Below are 14,677 nucleotides of genomic sequence, written 5' to 3' on the forward strand. Positions count from 1 at the left end.
ACCACTTTAATAATTTTTTAAAATAAATTCTTTTACAAATATTAAAAAAATTCGTTTCTTTCTTAAAATATTTCTGAAAAATAAAATTGTTTTAAATATTTCTGATAATTTTTCACAATCTAAATTAATTTTAACATAAAATTTAATATGAAAATTAAAAAAAAAAACTATTATGTTTAAATAACTTCTTTTTTGTTTTAAAATTGATGAATTTTTTTTTTTACAGCAATAAATAATTTTTTAAATTTATTTTTTCATTAAAAATTTATAAAAATAAAAAAAGGAATAATATTTTTAAATTATTTTATTTTTTTCAGAAATTTTTAAAACAAAAAAAAAAGATTTTAAACAAATATTTTTTAAAATTTTCAGATATTTTTAAAAAAATATTTATTTTTATGTTTTAACATTTGCATTATTTAATTTAAAATTAAATTCCACATTGTTATGATTTTTCATATCTTCATCATGTACATCTCACTTAAATGATTGTCATATCATCAAATTGCAACTCAAATTAAGAAGGATTAAATGCCAATAATTTTTAAAATAGGAGATTAAAATTGCATTTTACCCATTTTTTTGAGTTTTTTGTTGTTGTAGCTTTTAACATTAAATAATCTTTTGGTGATTAAAACAAAATTTTAAAAAATTATGACTTTGAAATCACTATAATTAGTTATGAAGATTTTAAGTTAAGAACGACACTAACAGATCTAAATATATGCATTTAAATTTATTTTATTTTTTTAATTAGATTTTCTAAATTCTTTATAATATTTTTTAAATACATGGAGACGTAAAAAAAATTGTTTTAAATACATGAAAGAAACCATTGAATTTTCTTATTTTTCATATTATTTTTATCGCACATTTAATAGGAGATTAAAATTGCATTTTACCCATTTTTTTGAGTTTCTTTTTTGTTGCTGTAGCTTTTAACATCAAATAATTTTTTGGTGATTAAAACAAAATTTTAAAAAATTATGACTTTGAAATCACTATAATTAGTTATGAAGATTTTAAGTTAAGAACGACACTAACAGATTTAAATATATACATTTAAATTTATTTTATTTTTTTAATTAGATTTTCTAAATTCTTTATAATATTTTTTTAAATACATGGAGACGTAAAAAAAAAATTGTTTCAAATACATGAAAGAAACCATTGAATTTTCTTATTTTTCATAACATTATTTTTATCGCACATTTAATCATTTATCATCATAAATTTATTATCTAAAAAGAAAAAGAGTGAGTATCATTTTAGTTCCACTAAACCAAATTATCTTTTAGTGTTACAAATATATTATATTTTACTTTTAGTCCTTCTTGTTTTATTTTAGTTCCTAAAATAGTTTTTTATTTTATTTTTAGTTCCTATTATATTATTTTTTAGTTCTAAAATATACTATATTTTACTTTTAGTTCTTAAAGTATAAATTATTTATAAAGTCAATTACATGACTTTCTAATCTATATACTTCATCCATCTCACAATTAATATTTGACAATTTTATATGCATTTTAAGTGTATAAATGAAAAAGAGAGCTTTATTATAATTTAATGGTTATTAGGTTTGGGAACTAAATCCCGAACTTGGTTTCTTTGAAATTGATCTAGTTCCTCGTACATTGCCATGAGTAAATGTTATTAATCTAATTTTCAAACCGTATTCACTTTGAATAATTTTAGCAAATTTGACAAAAGCATTAAAGGTTTCAATTTTGCTAGATAGATAGAATAACCAAAAGCATTAAAGGTTTCAATTTTGCTAGCTAGATAGTAATTACCTCACAAACTTCTAGTCCTTAGAAGAACCAAATGTTGAAATCAAGTTGATTTTATATTTAGAGTTTTGATGTTAATAAAAGTATTTTACGAAAACAATAGATTTGACTTCACAGAGTATATTCCTGTTTTTGAAAAAAATCTAAAATCAGATTTTGATTCAGATTTATGATTGAAGAAAATATAAAATAAGATTTGATTCAAATTTATGATTGAAAAAAATCTTTGACCAAGTTGAAAAGAAGATATGGTCAAGATTTGATCAAGATTTATGACATGAAGATATGAATTATTTACAAGAAGATTTGATCAAGATTTATCTACAATAAAATATGAACATTATCAATTTGAAGAATTTATAAACTCAATCTGAACAAAATATGAGCATAAACAATTTGAACAAAATACGAACACAATCAATATGAAGAGTTTACAAATTCAATCTAAACAAAATACGATCAGAATCAATCTAGAAGAACTACTCATATTGGATTCACAAATAAAGAATTGGCTAAAGAACATATTATCAAAAAACATCTTGTTCAGAACTATTTTTAAATAAGATCATTGTTGACCAAACTATGAATCAAGATACAATTCAGAATTAAACAATGACTAATTTGAAGTCCTAATTTTATCTATAAATAGACACTCAAGGCTGAAAAAGAAGATCATCAAAAATCATAGTAGAGTAGAAGAACTCATAACGTCAAAATTTCAAACTCATCTTAGAGTTCAAAGAGAGAAACACTTGTTCAAGTTAGAAATATTTTCTGACTGTTTTTTCTTAGAGTCAAGGTGTTTGTGTTTCTCAAAAGTATGGGGTTGTCAGGCTGTTTGAGAAGATTGGCTTGGAGGTCAGATATTTTGTAATTCAAGGTATTTGAATTAATGGATTAAAACCTTCTAAATGAGGGGACTGGATGTAGCCAAGTTAATGGTGAACCAAGATTGAATTATTTATGCTTTCATTGTTTGCTGCCTTTAAACTGATTGCTTCTTATCTAAGTAACTCATAAAACTAACTAGTCTTCATCAAATTAACAAAAAATTATCAATTTTATCAAACACAATTCAACTTCTCCTTCTCGTGTTTGCACCTTCACCAAATAAGTCCGTGGACTAAAGTTGTAAGGGTTTAGATGTTGAAGAAAATTTTTTGGGTTTGAAAGACACCATTACTTGTTTTCCTTTTTAACATGTGTTTGAAAGACACCAATAGAAAATTTTAGTTTAGGAAGATCAATAACTAATTCTTTTGATACAATTTCATTTATTAAGTTCATGCGACCGTGGTTAATCTTCTATGTCATAACCAAGAATTTTCACTCTTGGTTAGGAGACAATGAGTTCCACTAGAAGATATGTCATCTGTGTCAATCATATAAATGTTATCAACTATATTTCCCTTAAACCTAGTTTGTTTATCATCATTACTTTCAATCATGCAACAAAGTGAGTCAAAAATGATTTTATAGTATTTGTTGCATAACTGACTAATGTTGAACAAATTATGTGTAAGGCCTTTTACATACGATGCGTTTTCTATTGTAATTGTAGAATGATTTCTAAAAGTTCCTACTTCTAAAATCTTACCTTTGTTGTTATCGTTGAATTTGTCTCTAGTCATATGCTTAAAATATTTGTTGTCTAGAAACTACATTTGAATAGACACGCTTAAGCATATTTATAAAACAATAAAGGAGAAATTTTGAGTCCCTAATTTTCATCGGGTCCTTGAAGGTTCGTAGTGAGATTAATTCCCTTTGGTACCCATACCATTTTGTCTCTAGGAACATCAACCCTCCTAGTATGACATTTTGAAATGGTTTGTTCCTTTTTGCAGCAATAATGACAAACAATTGATGTAACATAGGATTTTCTATTCCCTTTAAAATACTTTTTGAAGTGCTTTTTATTTTTAGCAAATCTTACATTTTTTGTGGAAAATTATGTAAGCTCTTTTTCCAACTTTGAAACATTATATTCAAAATCCCTTTTTTTTTTATCCCACCATTTTGGTTACTCATTTTGCTTCCTCATGAAGTTCCACAATGGCATTTTGACGAATAAGCTGATTTCTTCATCATTCGAGTCTTTGTCGCTTTCATCACTACTATCCTCTCATTCTTCCTTTTTGGCCTTGTATAATGCGGCCAATAAGACAATGCTCTTTTTGTCCTTTTCCTTATCCTTATCCTTGTCCCTTTTATTTTGTTTATCTTCATGTTGAGCCAACCTCATTGGTGCGAGAAATTTGCAAGTGTATGGTTTTCATCAATTAGTAAAAATATGAATCCACAAGGATTGTGTCTATGAGTACTAATTAATTCTACGAGTACCAATTGATAAATAGAGAATTGTAACAACGAAATAAAATGTAAGAAATCAAATACAGATTTTTTTATATCTAGAAGATTTCCAAGATTGCGGTTAGCAATAATAACTAATGAGTTTAGGTTGAATTCCCTGTTATTAATATGAATTTCTTTTGAAGGTGAATTATCCTAATATAGATAGTGTTCCCTCCCGAGATACAAGAACAAGGCCTAATTAAACAAACTCCTACTCTCGTGGTAATTGAATTTACGTTAAACTAACTCCTACTCTCGTGGCAACTGCCATACCTTGATTGTGTTTCATAACCCTGACTCTCGTGGCAACTGCCACTTTGCCCGTGGTTCTTTTTGACTTCGTGCTTGCATCCAAATTTCTTTCAAAATGTATCCAACTTCAAACAACCTCAGTCAAGCCCCTTTTAAACACTAAAGTGCTTCATTTATGTAAAACAAGAAATACCAAATGCAATTATTCAATTGATATAAAAATTAAACCAACATAAAGAAGTTTTAACCAATTGAACTAAAAATGCATTCACAAAACAAATAAAATAAGATGCAAATATGGCTCCATCACTTATGAGCTCTTGCTTATGCTTTTGCAATTTTCCAAAGAGTGTTGTTATAGTCATTGTAGCAAGATTTCTCAATTCACAAAATGTTGGGACTTTGGGCTACCACTCCCTACTAAGATATATCAACACCTTATTTATTAAATATTCATTAGCAATAGTTTTACCTAGACTGTCCAATTTATTTACAATGTGTGTGAATCGTTTCTCCATGTCACTAATAGTTTCACCATGCTTCATGCCAAACAGTTCATACTCTTGTGTTAGAGTATCGACCCTTGAGCGTTTTACTTCGCTTTCCCCTAATGGGTGACTTGCAACACATCCCACATTCTTTGTGCAGTTTTGCAAGTAGAAACAAGATAATACTCATCTTCTAGTAAAATGGAGATTATAACATTTCTCGCTTTCCAATTGTATTGCAGTTTCTTTTTATCCAAGTCAGTCAAATCAACTATAGGCTTGTCGACCACAATGTCATCTCTTACGATGGTGGGCACATATGACCCTTTTTTGATTACCTCGGAAACATCCATATCACAAGCCATGATATGGACTTGCATTGTATCTTTCCATAATGCATAATTTTTTCGTTTAAAATAAGGCGTTCAATTGTAATCTCATTTAGGTTGTGATAAGGCGATAATGTGATTAACTCTTGAGTCAATTAGACATGTAAACCAGAGTTAGGCTTCTTATACCACTTGTTATGTTGTGTGCTAACAAAAACCAACTTTTTTAAGAAACCAACTATAATCTTACACCACACATGTAATCTTTGCTATAACTATCAAAGACAGATAAATAAGCCAACTAACACGCCTCTTTTTCTTTTATTTTCTTTCTCCTTCTCTTTCTTTCTTTCTCCGTCAAATAGACTAAAAAAAACCTTTGTTCTTCTCTTTTCTGATTTTCTCTCCAAACCAAACCAAAGAGCAACCGACGAGTGTAACATTGCCGGAGATTCGCCTCTACTCTTCCTGTTGCTGGAAAAATCAATTTTATCTCTCTTCAACTTCTTAATTCTAATTTTTTTGCCTCTAGCTTCTCGATAAACAACCTTTAATCTCTAAATAAATTTGCGTTTTCCTTTTCTTTTTGATTAAATATGTATGAAATAGAAATGTCGAGGGAACGAGCTGTTTTTGTTGTAGAAAAACATATGTCTTTGGTGGCTATGGCAAAGATTATATGTGTGGTCTAAGAAAAATAAGAGATACGAATTTTTAGGATTTGGATCGAAATATGAGAATTTGTGATTTGAAGATGAAGAAATTAGGGTTGAAAATGAAGGTTGTTGAATTTTTATTAAAAAATATAGGGTTGAAGATGAATGTTATTGAGTTTTTATTATTTAATTGGTTTATTAATTAAATAATTAGTTTTAAGGTTTTAATTAAATAATTAAATGAGTTATAAAATAAATTTTAATTTTAAATATTAAATATTGTCTAGTCAACAACAATTACACAGTCACCATGCATCACTTCATCCAAAATTACCATTTTTTTACTAAAAAAGATTCATAAAGGACTTTTTTAAAACTTGTTATAATTTGCAAGGGTATATATCAAACAAAAAAAGTTACAGGGACTAAAGTCAAAACGAAACATATTTGCAAAGACCAAAAATATATTTAAACCTTATTTTTATTAAGGTTTATTTAAATATTATTCAAAATGTTATTCAATTTATATGTTGGTTGTTGATTGATCTTTATTAATTGTGTAATTGAAGTCTCTCTTTAATTAGAGACTTACCACATTGAGTTGTTGTTATTAAAATCTACTATTTTGAAATCAGTCTCATAGTTTCTATTAATAGTTCCAATAAGCATAAAGTTCATTTTGTGAAAAAGTTTTTGAACATTTTATCCACTGCATATAAAGGTTATATTCACCCTCTTTAGATTTAGGTAACCACCGTGTCTAACAAGTGGCATCAAGAGAATAATTTTCTTGTATAAAGGTTTTAAAACCTTAAAAAGTTGTCCAAATGGCTTAAATGGAACCTAAGGGAGTGTATAATTGAGCCCATGTATTCAAAGCATACTTAACATAGTTACAACCATTTCCTCTAAGGGTTTTGGAATATTATCCTTCAGAGTCTGATTTTTCCTTTATAAGTTTTGAAATATTTCTCAAGAGTTTTATACTTGTCTATTAAGATGGAATGATCTTTTATGAGATTTTTGAGTTTTGCGGAAATATTATGATTTTTGTTTAAAATCTCGTTTAACATGATTATTAGTTTATTACAAGAAAAGTCAAATAATACCTCAATTTCCTCTTCAACAGATTCACTATTTGAATCACATTGAACGTTTGCCATAAGAGTCATGTTTGCTTGTTCTTCATCTTCATTAGAGGATTCATCATAGTCATCTCATGTAGCCATTAGAACTTTCTTCTTTCCTCTCAAAATCTTTCCTCTAAGGGCTTCCTTTTTCAAATTTAGGACATTCAAATTTGAAGTGTCCTGGTTATTTACACTCATATCAGATGATAAGTTTTTTCTCTGATTTTTCTTTTCTTTCTTTGCTACCTTTTGATCGTTTGAAATCTTTTTCGAAAAATCATTTCATATCGTTGTTCCACATGCCCTAAAATGTCTTTGAGATGAATGATAGTTATTCATCATCTGAGTCCTTACTTTGATCATCAAGTTCACTTTCCTCTGAGACTTCCTTTGCTTCAAAAGTCTTGGAAATTTTCCCTCTTTTGGACTTAAGAGCAAGAGAATTTGACTTCTTCTTTGGTTCATCTTCGATTAGTTCAATCTTATGGGATCTGAGTGAACTCATCAGATCTTCTATAGGAAGTTTGTTAAGATATTTAGGGCATTCTTTTGATCTCCATTTGCAAGGTAGTCTTTTAAGGATTTTCTTGACATTATCAGGCGTAGTGTAACTCTTTTAAAAAACCTTTATCCCAAATACTAAATTTTTGAATATGGAGAACATTTTCTCGACGCCCTCATCTTTTTCCATTGGAAAAGTTGGTACTTTCTGATTAGTAGTTGGAAAAGTTGTCTTCATGCACTTGTTTGCTGCATTCATTGTTAAGGCATAAATAATCAAATATGTTTTTTTTATTCTTTGTTACTGCACTTGTCAAACTCCTTGAAGGTGGTTGCATTTATCATAAAGTTTTTGGCTTTATGATGCATCTTGTATTGTTTCTTTTGAATATTGTTGAGCTCATTTATGAGTATTTCAAGACCAACATCATTCTTAGGTGTCTCATAGCGGTCTTCGACCATGTCCCAAAGTTCAGGATAACGTGGGATGTAGAAATTTCTTAACGTCTCCTTGCAGTATTCGAATATCTCCCCATCAAAAAAAGCAGCCATGTTAACATTACCATTTGTAGCTTCGTGACCAAACTCGGTCATAATAACAAAACTAATAGGATATTTTCTCAAACTAGATTAAGTGTTCAACCTTGAGATTGAACTTTGATGCCAATTGAAGATTGAAAAAATAACACAAGAAAGGAGGGCTTCAATTCTGTATTGTTTCAAAAAATATTTTCTTCGAAAATATATGTGAAAAGATACATAAGCCAATTTATCCTGGTTCACCACAAACACGATAGCTACATTCAATCCCTTCACTATGAAGGATTTAATCTACTTATCAATCAAATTTTTTGCACGCCCACCAAACACCTACTAGTCAAACTGACTGTGTTCAAGTCTTCTCAACCTTCTAGCTTAGAATAATCAAATTGTTGAGGATAATAGCTACTATTGGGCTAGGTTACAAGAATGTGTTTAAGGGTTTCTGAAGAATTGTCACAAGATAATGTTACAAATATTTCTGTATATTTTGCAATTGGCTTTCTCGTACGTTTCTTGTATGTTTGCGGTGAAAATTCAAGTCTTTATATAATGAAATTCCAAAGACAATTAGGGTTTGTGAATGTTGTTGTGCTTGCAAAACTATACACGTAAAATGAATAGTATCAATATTCACAAATCTTTACTCAACAATTAAAACATGTCTGTATATGTCTTCATAATTAATTCAATATTTAAGACGACAAGTATAACATAGGATGATGTTTTCAGAGGATGTCATTGTACTACTTCAATAAAAGAATAAGCCCAACTTTGATGAGCAAAGGGTATTGAGAAGTTGAATTCTTCAAAGTTTATGCGTTAAGAGAATGACTTGAGATAGTTGAATTTTAATAGAGCGTTGAATTTATCAAAATGTTGACTTGAAGTGTCGACAAAACGATCAACTGGATTGCTATAAAATCAGACACAGAATCTGTTGAGACAAAATCCAAATTAATATTTTTGATGTAAACAAAAAAGGTTAATTAAGACTTTAATTATGATTCTAAATGATATGTTAATTTAACATGTGCTTTTGAGTGTAATAATCAATGATAGGTACTAAGTAATGCAAGAAAAACCAGTTTAAGGAAAAAGCAAAAAATGAACAAATAGAACCAAGAACGTTCTTGACAATATTCTGGAAAACCAAGAACGTTCTCCACATTTTTTATTTTCATCAAGAAAGTTCAAATCATCTGTTAATGCAAGGAAAGCTCCTACAATTTACAAAGTGAATTTCCAGTATTCTACAAGGAACATAAATGATTCATCTCAACAAAATCAAGCAAGTTTAAGCAAGACCTATTATTCTACAACTTGACTGTCAAGAACGAAGAACATTCTTGAAACATAAGCTTCAGCTACATATCTGAGATACATGCACAAGTAATGAAAGGCCCATGGAATACTGTCAAATAATAAAGAAATTAAAGGCAACATATCAACATTTCAGTAAAACTAAGAATGTTCAATAAAAAATGATCACTCTCCAACATATTAATATTAATCTTTATAATGTTAACATCATTATCCAACATGATAAGATCATTCTCCAACATGTTATCAATCAATCTCCAGAATGTTAACATCAGTCTCTAGAATGTTAACATCTTTCTCAAGCATGTTAACAATTAATCGTCAGCATGTGGACATCATTCTCCAACTTGTTAGCACGAATCAAAGACAGTTTTGATCTGAATACATTAAGCACATATCTGAGATGTATGTGCACGTAAGCAAATGATCATAAAATCATGGTCAAGAATGAGAAGCTACAAATCAGACATTATTAACACATAAGCAAAACACAGAATGCTCAAGTCAAGAACATTCATGATTCAAAAAGTCTGGTCTTTAGTCAAATCTGACATATGACAGCTGGACGCTTTCAAATGGTCAAATTAGCTTTCATCAACCTTTTTGAAGCCTATAAAAGAAACCCAAAGCTTAAAGAAAAATTAATACTTCAAGTGCTAAGAAAATCCTTCACTTATTTACATTGATACACTCGAAAGTCTCTCATCCATCAAAAGAATCAGTGCTATTCATATTTGAATCTCTTGGTATTTATTGAATGTTTTGTAAAGAATCTAACCTCAAACAAGTGTTGAGATTACTTAGATTCTTCCAAACACTTTATATCATTATTGTGTAAACTCAAGACTATAAGTGTTGTTTATAGTTTGTAGAAAATCCTTTTATGGTTAAAAGATGAATTATAAAATCCTCTCTAAAGATTGATAGGTGACCTGATTGAATCTCTTTCTAGGTGGAAAATAATTGTTGTAGTAGATAATGGTTGATCTGAACTAACTATGTAAAACCAAGAATGTTGTAAAACCAAGAACGTTCTCCGTTTGAACACTTAGTGGAAAAACTCACAGTTGTGAGGATTGAACATAGCCCGAGTTGGGTGAACCAAGATATATCATTGTTTGATATCTCTTCTCTTATCTCTATTTACTTTCAGAGCTTTTGATTATCAAGTTAAATAGATAAGCTAAATTGTTGATTTTAACTAACCAAGAACGTTCTCCATTTTCTGTTTCCAGAACTAAGAACGTTCTCCGTTTTATGTTTTCACAACCAAGATCAATCTTGAGTTATTTTCTTAAGTTTTTAACAGGAAATTTTAAATAGGTGAATTTACAATTCAAACCCCTTTCATTGTAAATTGACATTGCTACTTGATGACTCTTCATGATATGCATATTTTTCATTGATTTTAGTCTTATTTATCTTTAATCATTAGTTAATTTAAGGAGTTATTTGATATATTTTGTTGATTTTAGTTCTTTGATTTAATGAAATGTTTATGTTCTTATTTGCTTGATTAAGAAGATATTTTTTGTAGTTTTGCGTTGCTACTTTGTTTTAGTGTGATGCTGAATTTTGGTGAGAAATCAACATGACCTATGTGGAGTATTTTAGCCATATCTAGAGTTGTAGATGTCTAATTGGAGTCAAAGAAAGTGAAACTGAAAGCTAAGATCCATAGCTACAACTTTCATGAAGACACCGGAACCAAATTCAGACTCGAAAGAGGAGTAAAATGCAGCATACGTCAGACAACAGATGTTGTCCGCCTGAAGCGCGCCAGCTACGCTGAGGCGCATTTCCAGCCTTTCAGGACTGCCCAGACACGCCCGGAGCGCAACTCCTGCGCCTGGGGCATGCGACACGCATCAACATTCATAAAAACCCAATTTTTCACGGTTTAGGGATCTTTTTGGACTCTTGGGAATTTGGGAGACTTGAACCCTAACATAGAAACTCAAAGACGGCCGTTTCTAACATCATTGGAGCAGTTTTATCAAGAATCTTTCGTGAATCCTTCTTGTAACTCTTCTCTAATCTCTATCTTTTTTACCTCTGTCATGAGTAACTAAACCCTATTTGTTAGGGATGAGTGTAACAAGATGAAACCCTTATTTTTATGATTTGATTTCTAGTTATATGAATGAGTTTATTGAATTATTTTTCTCATCTCTGTGCTTAATGCTTTTTATTGCTTGATCAACATTAAAATATTTTACGATTTGTATTTTGAAATGGAAGTGGACTTTACGAATGTTTGAGATGAGAAATTCTTGAATTTGTAGTCTAGATATATAGATGCAGGCCATGAAACCAATTAAATTAGTTGCAAAACAATAATTTATAAGAGAATTTCTATACGGTAATGCTTAATTCTAATCTTAAATCTACTAAGGAATTAGGGGTTACTTTGGAATTAAAGGTTATGTCACTAAGACATTAGGGCAAGAATAATAAAGAGAATTTGGTAATAATTCAATAAAGGAATTCAATAACTAGGATCAAATTAGACACCAAGGTTGGATTCGAAGTTAAACTCATCCCTGACATTTTTCTCATTATAAAGGATCAATTTTATTACTGTTGTTAATTTCAAATATTATTTCAATCAATTCGGAAACTTTTTGTTCAATTTCAGTAATTAAATATAATTCAATAATAAAACGCAATCCTTGAGTTCGACACTCGGTACTATCATTTTAATTATTACTTGCAACAATTCAGTACACTTGCTGAAACGTTATTATGTTTTTAGCGCTGTTGCCGGGGATTGCCATATCACTATTGAATTTAATTTATTTACTGAATTAAAATTTTTTGCTCTTAAATAAAATTTCTTCTTTTATTTTATTTCTAATTTAAAAAAAAAATCTAGTTTAAAACTCTTTAATTTTTACTTAGTTATTTATCTTTTTTTAACTCATAATTTGTCTAACCTTGTATGTGAGGCCAATCCTCAACTGAACTTTTCTTTGATCCAAAAAAAAAAAAAACTGCGAAAGCAAATTAAAAAGTGGTATGCTGGAATTGAATGTTATGGAGGTTGGGTTGGCTCAAGGGATGTTGCTCTCAAAACAGATAAAAGAAGGGGAAGGTAGCGCTAAATATACAGCTCCAAGTGTCCCATGTTAAATTAGTAAAGCATACTAGCTTTAACCTTTGTGGAGGAGCACATAAAACTGGAGCTTGTGAAGCACTGGATGACAATGAGATATAAGAACTAGAACAGGTAAATTTTGTGAGTAATAACGGGAAGCAGAATAATCTCTACTCTAGTACGTACAACCTTGGTTTGAGAAATCATCCAAATTTTTCTTTGAGAGATCAGCAAGGTGGATCTCAAGGTCAACAAGGAGCTCAAACAAACCAATTCCCACCTTGAAAGGCTGCTTGGGAGAGTGCTATTGAGAAATTAGTGACAAGCACAAGTTCTTTCATTGAAGAGTCAAAAGCCATCTAGAAAAATCACTCTACATCCATAAAGAATCTAGAGACTCAAATGGGTCAACTTGCTCAACAAATGGCACAAAGAACGCTTGAAAATTTGCCTAGTAACACAATCCCAAATCCATGAAATAATGTTAATGCAATGATAACGAGGAGTGGCAAGGTAAGTGAACCAGTACCACCTAAAGCCAAACAGTAATGGAAGTACTCCGACTTCAACCCACCCAAAGGAAATGGTCACACTAACATCAGTTGAGGAGCACATCGCTCTTGCAAAGGAGGAAGAACCTGTGGTATAAAAAAGGGAATCACTGCCAAAACTAAAAATTCGACTTCCGTTTCCTCAAAGATTAAAAAAGGAAGAAACGGAAAAACAATTCGGTATGTTTCTTGATGTTTTTAAAAAATTGCAGATTAACATTCCTTTTGCAGAAGCACTAGAGCAGATGCCAACATACGCCAAGTTCATGAAGGAGATTATGTTGAAGAAAAGAAAAATCGGCGGTGAAACAATGATGCTTATCAAAGAGTGTAGTGCTATACTACCGAGGAAGCTGCCATCGAAGCTCAAGGATCCTGGAAGCTTCTCAATCCCATGCGCCATTGGAAATAGAACTTTTGGGAAGGCTCTGTGTGATCTTGGGGCTAATGTAAGTCTTATGCCCCTTTCCATATACAAAAAGCTGGGCATTGGAAAAGTCAAAGACACACAGCTGATGTTACAGTTTGCGGATCACTCAATGAAACACCCCTATGGAGTGGTGGAAGATGTGTTGGTTAAAGTGGATAAGTTCATTTTTCCAGTGGATTTTGTGGTACTAGACATGGATGAAGACAATGACATTCCTTTAATTTTGGGGAGACCATTCTTAGCAATAGGGCAAGCTATGATTGATGTGGCGGATGACACCTTAACCTTTAAGGTAAATGAGGAAACAATTACATTCAATATTTTAAAAGTCATAGAGCATTCAAATGAAAGAGAAGGATGTAAACGAATTGAGATTTTTAATTCGATAGTCGATGAAGAAGTTGAACATCAAGGACCCATTATGCCATTAGAAATAGTGTTATGCCTACCCCAAGATGTTGTTAAAGGAAGTAAAGATCCAAAGGTAAAAGAAGTTTTAGCCATGTTAGAAGCATCGCCATCTTACTTCCCCCGTTTCGCCACTATATTGAAGGGAAATGAAGATGAATATGTAGAGAAAAAGAAAGATACGCCATTGGTTGAACTCAACCAATTGCCACCTTACTTGAAATATGTATCTCTTGGTGACAAGGATGATGTGTTCTTCGTGTCATACATGCCACCTTGAAAATAGTTAAGACGTCAAGCTAATGACTTTAAAGAAGCGATTCGTGGGAGGCAACCCACAGGTAGTGGTAACTTTTATTTTTTGCAATCTTATTTTTGTTATTTGAATTTGTTTCTTTCTAATTGTGTGTAAACATGCACTATGATGAAGAATTATTAACAACTTGCATTTGGTCTTAAGTTTTATGTTTGAGATTTTGAAATTTAAACTCTATTTCTTTGCTCATATCATTGCTCAATTCGATAAGTTTCACTAATTCATGCAATTTTTATTACTCCTTGGTTGTCGAAGTCTCACTCGCATTTAAAAAAAAAACTAAATAAATTTTGTAGTGACATGTTTGACATCATTTAGATAGTTCATACTCTTTCTTATTATCCTAGTTGTGAGCTTTTGAGACTAAACACTTAAATTCTTTGTTGTATGATTATCCAGACTTGTGTTTTCCCTTCAGAAGTTGCACTAATTCTAACTTGCATCACTTATAATTTATGCATACATTGAGACAATTTTGTTTGGTAGTTTGAGCCTTTCTAACTAACCT

Source organism: Cicer arietinum, chromosome 4 (genome assembly GCF_000331145.2).
Source record: "Cicer arietinum cultivar CDC Frontier isolate Library 1 chromosome 4, Cicar.CDCFrontier_v2.0, whole genome shotgun sequence".
In the NCBI taxonomy this organism is placed as follows: Eukaryota; Viridiplantae; Streptophyta; class Magnoliopsida; order Fabales; family Fabaceae; genus Cicer; species Cicer arietinum.